Here is a 10,257-nt window from a genome sequence, read left to right as displayed (position 1 = left end):
CTCGTTACGTCATTAATCTATCTCCCTCAATTTGCTTTCACTAATGAGATATACTTCACACTAATCCCACTATAACGGGTAACTTCCGATCGATCAGATATGAAGATCACAAGGAAAATGGTAAAAACCCTCCACCATTCTTTGCTTCACTCAAACTCAGAGATCACAAAGTCTCCTATTATTTGCACCGTTAAAACAATGCCAACCCCACATATCCAAACCCTTATCACCAGATTTGTGTAGAAACATATCCATACAAATCATATCAAGTAAATACTTTCATCAGTTTCAACACACATACCATTGGTAGTGCTAACAATTAAACAGTCATTACCACAATTAACAACACATTTTAAGACAAACACCTGGACAACACTCAAATCGCTTGTAAATACAAGAGATAACACCATGTTAAAGCAATTTTCTAATTCAAGGGAAAGCAATAAAAGGTCAAGCAATGCAATACATTTAAGAAATACAGCTTCTTGATTCATACAAGAGACGCCTTGTTAGAGCTTTTTTTTTTGAACTGGAGTAAATAGATATGAAGTTACGCAATGCAATGCAATGCAGTAAATATAGGAAATATAGTTTGTTGAAAAGCTTTAGTACTTTGAGAGCAATGCAATGTTGAGAGGCAACAAAAGTACACAAATCCAGTGTCCCTCTTGATTGTTGAACAATCAGAGTTTTGTCAGCATGTCCAATGTCCCCTCTTGTTGAGCCAGAAATTTGACTTCAACGAAAAGACCCACTTCCTCAAACCCAAAATCACCGCAAACAGAGGTTTACAGAGGTTTTGTTGCGCAAACAAATGGAAGAAAAAGAGCTACTCCGATCTGGCTGCAAAGCGCTCTACTTTCTTATCGCTGAGGTTAATGCCGACCATAGCTTCACCCAACCCACAGCTAACATCTGCTATAACACTAGGATCATTAAAGTGAGTGACAGCTGAGACAATGGCTCTTGCACGTTGAGAAGGATTCCCACTCTTAAAGATTCCTGATCCGACAAAGACGCCATCACAGCCAAGTTGCATCATCATGGCAGCATCCGCAGGGGTGGCAACACCCCCAGCAGCAAAATTCACTACCGGGAGGCGGCCAAGTTGCTTGGTTTGCCTCACAAGCTCATAAGGAGCTGCGATTTCCTTCGCAAACGTGAACACCTCATCGTCATCTAAGCTCTGAAGCTTCCTAATTTCTCCTAGCACTGACCTCACATGCCTCACTGCTTCGACCACGTTACCAGTTCCAGCCTCTCCTTTGGTTCGAATCATCGCTGCACCTTCAGCGATCCTTCGTAGAGCTTCGCCTAAGTTCCTACATCCACAGACGAAAGGAATCCTGAAGTTATGCTTGTTGGTATGATTCACGTTGTCGGCGGGAGTAAGAACTTCACTCTCATCAATATAATCGACACCGATGGCTTCGAGAACCTGGGCTTCAACAAAGTGACCTATCCTAGCTTTAGCCATAACAGGGATAGTTACAGCATTCTTGATTTCTTTGATTAAGCCAGGGTCACTCATGCGTGCAACTCCACCTTCGGCTCTTATGTCTGCCGGAACACGCTCAAGAGCCATAACAGCTGCAGCTCCTGCTTCTTCTGCAATACGTGCTTGTTCAACATTTACAACGTCCATGATCACTCCACCCCTCAGCATCTGAGCCAATCCAACCTTCACTGCGTATGACGATTTCTTTGGGTCCGAAATCGCACCATTGCCATAGACCGTAACTACTCCATCGCTTGCCATCACTGCTTAAAATTTAAAGTCAGTAACCACTACCAGTTGAACAAATACTGAAGTGTGATCCATAATATTTGTTAAATATATATAGAGAGAGAGAGACTTGCAAACTTTAGGTTACCACTAAGGACATTCAAAAAGCATAAACTTCATGTAATATATCATGAGTAAGAGAATGTAGCATGCAGATTTTACTGGTGAGCACTGTGCAATACAGGAAAACCCCAACCAAAAGTGTATCACAATTTAGACCCTTCTTTAAAAACGTCGGGATGAACCAGAACTCTCTATGATGCAAGATTTCCCAGTGAAACCTATGCAGCAACAGAAACCCCAATGAAAGTGCGACACAGCTTTACACATTTCTAAAAAATCGGTCAAATCTTTAGAGTTTCCACAAGTAATAAGAGCTACTAAAAACACCTTCAGGATGAATGCATCTAATCCTTCACGAGAACATCAAGATGAACCAGTGGAATTCTTAAAAGGGTGAGAAAAATACTTAAGACATAATACACGATGTTACAAATATTCTACAGAAAACAAAAGTGAAAATTTACTTGCTGCAAAACACAAAAATTTATTTTCACAAACTTGATGTGAAACACACAGAAGAACTCAAAATTGCCTGATTCAAAGCATGAAGATTTTATTTGCAGAAACATAAATAGAAAAACTAGATCAGGAAAAATTAGATGCGATAAGACAGTTTATGCCTTTCAGGGAAACAAAAATGTAGAGCCTGAGGAGATCATGACATGTCAGTCATGTTAGCTGACAACTCTATAACTACTCTACAAGAAGTCAAAACACTGAATATCAAGAGGATAAACCTGAGCATAGGACATAGGACATTAATGGAACTTTTCCTACACCTAAGACAATCAGATTCTAAAGAAAATCCTAAATATGTGGCAGATAGGCCTCGGAAATAAGAGGAACTCAAAAGAAGCCTAAATCTATAGCAGACAAACCTCAGAGCACGAACGAGAGCTCTGAAGAAGCCCTAAATATACAGCTGAAAAGGATTCAGAAGATAGATTCTTGGAAAAGAAGCCGAAAGAAACACTAATATGTATAAGGCAGACAGGTCTCCCGAGGAAGAAGGAGAAAGCCTTAAAACAGAGGCCTGTATACGGCATGGCTCAGAAGAGGAAGAATGAAAAGGAAAAGAATGGAAGCCATGCCATATCCAGAATCAACGAAAGGGAAAACAAAAAAAGAAAAGAACAGCATTAAAAGGCTTCGTCGAAGAAACCAAGAACAGTTTCTTCACCTACTATAGTGAGTGAGGTATATCAAAACAGAGAGCTTGATCTCTGGCAGGTGATTCAGGGAGAAACAGACAAGCAGGAGAAGATCAGGAGAAAGGCATCATATTATACACACACAGAGAGAGACAGATACTGACCTGCTGCTTCTGCTACTTCTGCCGCTGCAGAAGATGAAGAAGAAGATGAAGAAGATGATGATGAAGATGAAGATGGCTATGGCTATGGCTATGGAAGATAGACTGAAGCTTCGATTCTTCTGCGCTTATATATCCGTATTTGTTTTTTTTTTCCCCCTTTAATTCTAAATAAAAAATAAAAAATAAAAAGAATAATATTCATAAATTCCCATCTTTGCTTTTTGCGTTTTGCGTTTTGCTTTTCTGCCCTCCTATTTTCATTTCCTTTGTTCTTTTTATCTTTTTTCCCTTCTTCTTCTCCTTTGTTTTTTTTTTCTCTTATTATTCCTCTTTATTTTATTTTTTGTTTTTTGTGCTTTCCGCTTTTTCTTTTCCCTTTGCCTTTCCGCCAAAAAGCAAGAAAAGCAGAAAAGCATCTCTTCTTCTTCTTCTTCTTCTTCTTCTTCTTTGCTTTCTGCTCTTCTCCTTCTCCTTTAGTTTGTTTTTCTATTCTTTTCTTTTGGTCTCTTCTCATACTTTGCTTTTTGTTTTTTTTGTTTCTTGAGTCAGTGGACCCTCCATTTCTAGCTGTTTTTTACTATTATTATCTCTCGATAATTTGATCTAGTCACTCATATCCCCAGTTTTGGGCCGACTTTCTCCGGTGCTGTATGTAATGCTACTCATGCTTCTCTATAATAACTGTTGTAAAGAAGGCAAATGGTGTGAATGCATGTCCCGCATGACTCATAACAATCCAAATTGTCTGTCGAGAATAGTAGGATGCAGAAGGAATCACTAGAGTTACATCATAGTTGCTCTCTTTTACCACGTGCATCTCTTCAAAGTTACCGTGCTCGATCAATCTGCCTCTAACCCACCATGCCTCCCATTATTAGTATATGGATCATGCTAAATTGTAATGTCCCTTGACCACACATATTTTGTTTGTCTCGTTTTGGAGGGTACATGTGGATTCATCCTAACCAAGGGATCAAGATATCAAGCTTGTGTGTTTCACAATAAATTACGTGTATGCGTACCTGTACACATGCACGTTGTTTCGAGTGGAAACAATGAGGATTGTGGAAATCATATCCTTCATCATGTGGCCGAAGAAATTCTCTTCAATGTAAACATACATAATCAAATATTGACGCCATGCCGAACATACAAAGTTGTTGATATGACATGATTGCTAGTGTCCTGCATACCTCTTTGCTGCAACTATTATCGTGGATGGGTTTAATTTAAATTTGTTTCCATTGTCGTCTCTAGTATGTTGTTAGTTTTCCTTAACATTTGAGCTTATTGTAAATTCGTCGTAACATGAATTGGCATGAAAACCTAACATATGTTTAATCTTGAGAAGTTGTTACCTACTAAAACAAAATGTGTGAGCACTACATGTATAGCTTGTACATCATCCCCAAATGTAGAGTAATTAGATCTAGAAGATTATTCTCTATTGATGGGCGCACTTAATCGATGATATAAAACATAAATATGTTTGTGCAACTGTATAGTAGTTGTTATGCAACCATAGGGTTGTGAATTCCCTAACCCATGAGCCAACAACAATACAAAAGGCAAAGCTACCAAGTGTATTAGATTTGATATATTGGATGATGCCATTATGAATAATATCTCATTAAGCTCAATGCTAGTATTGTATTATAAGCTATATAGATAGAATAATACCTCTATGAACATCTCAGTAAAGGGATATGCATATATATATATATATATATATTATGAGCATGTACATTGTACTCTATATGAACTAAAGCTCAATAAGATTGTAATTTTTGTCAATTTGTGAAATTTATGGCAAACAATGTATCTCTTAACAAAAAAACCATGGTGCAATACATATATTGAATTGTACATTACCATAAAGAATCTAGAATTCAAAGGCAACTTACCATCAGGGCCTAAATTTGATGGGTTAGTATTAATGTTTTTCGACGGGCATTTTTTAAAGATGTATGTCATATAACATGAGAGTGCAAAAACTAACATGTCATTTGACATAAAATTTTAATAATAAAAAGCTCTATATGATGCTTCATTGTTATATATTTCATTACTATAGAAAGTACACAAAGATGCACAAATAAACACATAACTACCTCACAATGATAATGAAATACATAAAATAAATATCGTGTTAATGTTTTTACTAATAAATATGAAAAAAAGGTTAGTAAATTTTTTTGTATTAACTTAAACTTTTAGGTAAGTAAACAATTTGATTTAAACATAAAACAACTTAAATCATTAAAATCAAACCCAGAGTTTACACTCTTAAAGTATTTAATAAAAGTTATTGTTTAAAATTTCAATCAAATTTCAACTAATATTATTAGTAAAGAATAAATATTTGAGAATATATAGCATTATTACAATATAATAATAAATATATTATTATACACACTTCATAGTACAGTAACCATTCGGTTAAGTGCGCACTCTGAACGCAAGGAAGAAGTGCGCACTTAACCAAGTTGTGCACTTAGGGCCTTTTCACTCAATTTTTTTTTCCCAATTTTTTCTTTCTTCTTATGCAAAACTTGTTTCACAGAAACTGTTCTTCTATTTTTTCTTCTACAATAGAACTTTAACTCAGGAGGAAGCTAAACAGATTTAAATTTTGTTTGTCGAAGCTGACTGTTCTCACCTATTGTGGCAGAAGGTATTTGTTGTTCTATTCTCCAATAAAACTTGAGCATTTCATATGTTGAAGATTGTTCTAATTTGTTTATAGAAATTTGATCTAATTTGTTGCAATGGAAGTGATTTTCATTGTTTCAACCCTAGAAAAACCTTTTCTTTAATTTGAAATTGCAAGTTTTTTCTCTTATGGATGCTAAGTAGTTGGAACTATCATCTTGAAAGTAGCTATTTATGGGGCTACAATCTAGTTTATGAAGCTTTACAGGCGCAAATATATTATGAAATTTGTATTTTCTCTCATGGACTAGAACTCTACATGAAGTAGAAGAAGACGAACCAGAAAGGAGAGGGAGCAAGGAGAAGGAAATACAAAGAAAGAAACAGAAGGAAGTAGATGATGATGAATAGGGGAAGGGGAAGTAGACGGAATAATAAGAATTAAGAACTCATTAGAAGAAGGGAAGGGGTATTAGTAGGAAGAAACATCATGAAAAGGGAGTACATAGAGTAAAAGAAGAAGAATCAAGGAAATGCATCTGCAGTGGAAGAAGAAGAATGAAACAAATTAGGATCAATAAGAATCAAGAAAAAGAAGTGGTTTAGGAAAGAATAAGGAAAAGAAGGAAGAAGAATAAGAATTATAAGAAGATTAAGAAGATGCATCAATAACAATAAAAGGTAATACGCATCAAGCGGAGCTTAGGCGGGTGGAGTTTCATGCCATTTGGGACATAGGTATATTTTATAGACGGTATTTTGGTAAGGTGGAGTGGTTCTACTCAACACCAAAGTGTTTATTCAAGCCAATGGTTAGACTTTAGAAAAATATAGGGGATCGGTATAGCTTGTATGTTTAGCCTTATGGCGGTTTTCTAATACTAATGTAGTATCTTTTTTTGGAAAAAAATAAAATAAAAATAACAAGAAGCAATAGAAAGAGTATTCAGGTAGGGAAACACTACGAAGGAGGGGATGAATATGAATAAATTATATCACTGAATGTGAAATTTGCTAATTGGCACACATACCATACCATTCAATGTGTAATAATCAGATTTTTATATGATTTTATTGTTTTTTAAATGTTTGAACATAGTTTCAATTTGGTTAGATGTAATTTCATCATGAAACAATGTAAATTTTTTGATCTAGATTTTGACCTCTATAAAATGCGCACTTAATAGAATAGCACACTTAAGTGGGCACACACTTAACCAAATGGTTACTGACTATCTATAATAAGTGACATATGTATATATATAATATATATGACATGGAAAATAGAATTTTAGTATGTTATTTGACATGCATAATTTGTAGGGGCCTTTCACATGAAAATGAAAATTTAAACTTTATATCTCATTTGACGAGCATTTTTACTATGTGTATGTTTTTGACGAGCATGAAACCCGTCAAAATCTTGCCATGGTTACCATTACTATTACGAAAAACAAGTTGCAAGGGTCAAGAAAGTGTCAGCACCATCTCCAGTCATAATAAAACAAGTAGAGGCTTGAGGGGCAGGGGGGAATGAGAATCGGTGATGGTACGTATACATATGCACCATGTAATTGAAATAAAAAAAAGATATATATGTATGATCCTTGTGGCTTTATGTTAAAAAGCAACACGTGTAGGTTGAATTAGGGGTTTGGTTGACTTAAGAATTCACCTTGACAAATATGCTACATTAAAACATTCCCTTCTCGCATTTAGAAGACAATGAGTAGTTGAAATTCTAGGGGTTTGGTTGACGTAATAATTCTTCTTCACCAATATGCTACATACATCTAACAATGGGCCCAATTTCGACTCAAACTAAATTGAACCGTTAAGCCATGGTTTAAAGGTTTATAAGTTCCAAAATAATTAAATGGTTTGGTTTAGTTTTAATTATTAGTCAAATGGTTCAGTTCGGTTTTGAAACTGGGGTTTATCGGTTTAAGTGGTTTGGTTTAAAGGTTTATAGGTGTTTGGGCTAACTTTTTTTATCCCTGAAATGTTTATGTAATTTAATGTTTAATTAATGTTTTTTATTGATTTAATTCATTTAACTTAAATGTTTATTTAATCTAATGGCTTAATTAATGCTTATTTATTTAAATTAACATAAGTGCTTATTTAATTTAGTATATTTCTATTTATTTAATTTTTTAATTAGTTTGGCTTAAATGTTGTTAGGTTTAAACTTTTTATTAAATGGCTCGGTTTGATTTCAACATTTCCCTAAATGGTTTTGGTTTAAATAGTTTGGTTTACCTTTTCTTAAATGGTTTGGTTTGGTTTTTGTTTTATATAAATGGTTTGGTTTAGTTCAGTTTGGTTTCAAGGCAAAGAAACCAAACCAAACCGAAACTAAACTAGGCCCATTGCTACATACATCCCCTTCTAACATTCAGAGACAACGGGTAGTAGAAATTCTACTAAAGGATCCCTTGACCAAAGGAGGATTCATGATATTTGGAAAGGTTGTTTGGATTAACCGAATATTTGGACAATGATTGTATCCCTTGTAGCTAACTTGGCCAAGCCAATTGTTTTATATGACCCAAAGTGCACTTATTTTGTAATGTAAGTGTTTATATTGTTTGAGCTTACACAAGGCATGTAAAATATCTTCATTGTTGGATGGGTGGATATTGTTTAAACTATATCAATAAGGATAAAAATCAATAGTTTGTGATGAAAATTGACAAGTTTGTAAATGGTTCCAATTAAACATGCACAATAAGGTTTTTAATCCTGGGCCGGACTAGCCACTAACACAGGGTCTCCTTTCGGATCACTTCACCAAAGGGTGGTTACAGGGTTTATGCTTTTGGTAGGATTATAATTATATCCGACTATTTTCGGGTCGGTTCTGGATTAACAACATACACAGATTGATGTCATTCGTAAGATAAAACCATAAGCACAGAAAGGAAGGTACACAATATTCTCAAAGACAATTCTACTTATATTCATTCCACCATACTTAATACATCGTTCTTCGGATCCTTTTATAGGAATCCGGTTCTGATTACAAAACGGTGCCATACCGGCAACTGGCTACGAATCGGTCTGGATCCAGATCGTTGCAACTCTTTCAGATCCGTTCGTTCCTATTTTAATTCTAGCTAATTAATAACTAATACTTTCTGCTTCTGACTCATCCCCCACTTGTCTTTCATACTCCAGCCTCTGACCAACACATGACACGCCCGTGGGACAATACATTGTACGTCGAACCCACAATTAGCCTCTTCAATCCTCGATGAGTATGTCCAATATGCTCTAGTCTGGTCTAGGGGTTCGAGTGGGTCCTCGTTCTACTGCATTGGTTTTGTCATGATATGGCAAGACTCGAACCCATGACCTTATGTTACATGGGTCAAGCTCTTGACCATTACACTATCTATTGTAATTCATAGGATATTAATGTATATTCCAGATTTCTCTGGAACATTCTAGAAGCTTCAAGATTACTCCCGAGAACACTATAAAAGGAGGCACAAGGCATTATTTCAAACCAAATCGGTTCAACGCCAGTCTTAAGCCTCCTAGCCTTCATTGTATATTCTTCTCACATAATATATCGCTGTCATCATCATTTTCTCTCCCTCGATCTCTCACTCACTCACTCTCTCTCTCTCATTCTCTCGAGTGTTCTACACCCTCTATTCCTCTTAGTACCAATATTCCTCTCTTAGTACTAATTTCTTCTTTGTCTCAGTACTATTCCTGATAGTTTGAACCGATTTCCCTCCTTCTGTCTCCTCCTTTCCTCCTCTTCCTTTTATATTCTTACATATCCCCTTTTTTCCGGTCTTCTTTCCGGTTTCCCTCATTTCTTACCCCTTTTTTCCCTTCATACTAATCCTCTTATCCTCCCTAGTAAAATGGAAACTGTTGGCGCTCAGGAATACCAATCTGTTTTCTCGGAGCTCCAATGCTTAAAAGAGAAATTTGTAGCACTAGAACAAGAAAATCACCGTTTGTTGGGGGATCTTCAACAAATAGCGCTGGAAAAACAACAACATAGGGAGCTGACGTTAGGTGTACAACAACTTGACACGACTATTGTATCACTACAACAACAAGGATCAAGCACTCAAGGGATTCACAAAGAACCCAAGATCGGTCTTCTTGCAAAATTTGATGGGACCCAATCATAGTTTAGAGGTTTTCTGAATCAGGTATGTTTAGTGATTCAAATGCATCATTCTCGATATCCCACCGATGCATCACGAGTGGGACTAGTAGGCACTCTACTTAGTGGCTCAGCATTGGTATGGTTTGCTTCGTTGTTAGAAAAGGAATCTCCATTACTAAACAATTTTGAAGAATTTATAAGTGAGTTTAAAGCTTGTTTTGGAGATACTGATAACATAAGGACAACAATCAACAAAATCCGACGATTACGCCAAGGTGATCGTCCAGCCTCCACATATGCTGCAAA

The 10,257-nt window shown here is 36.0% G+C and overlaps 1 pseudogene; it reads right to left on the bottom strand.

Moving 5' to 3' along the window:
- Positions 1 to 577: 577 nt before the first annotated feature.
- Positions 578 to 1,771, bottom strand: LOC147864532 (putative pyridoxal 5'-phosphate synthase subunit PDX1 pseudogene; annotated as a pseudogene).
- Between the last annotated feature and the right edge of the window lie 8,486 nt (positions 1,772 to 10,257).

The sequence above is a fragment of the Azolla caroliniana genome, unplaced genomic scaffold (assembly GCF_043228905.1).
Source record: "Azolla caroliniana isolate FFs.n. ecotype wild unplaced genomic scaffold, voAzoCaro1.0.p SCAF_5, whole genome shotgun sequence".
NCBI classification, from domain to species: Eukaryota; Viridiplantae; Streptophyta; class Polypodiopsida; order Salviniales; family Salviniaceae; genus Azolla; species Azolla caroliniana.
The sequence above is the reverse complement of the archived record's forward strand: the minus strand, read 5'-3'. Positions and strand labels throughout refer to the sequence as shown.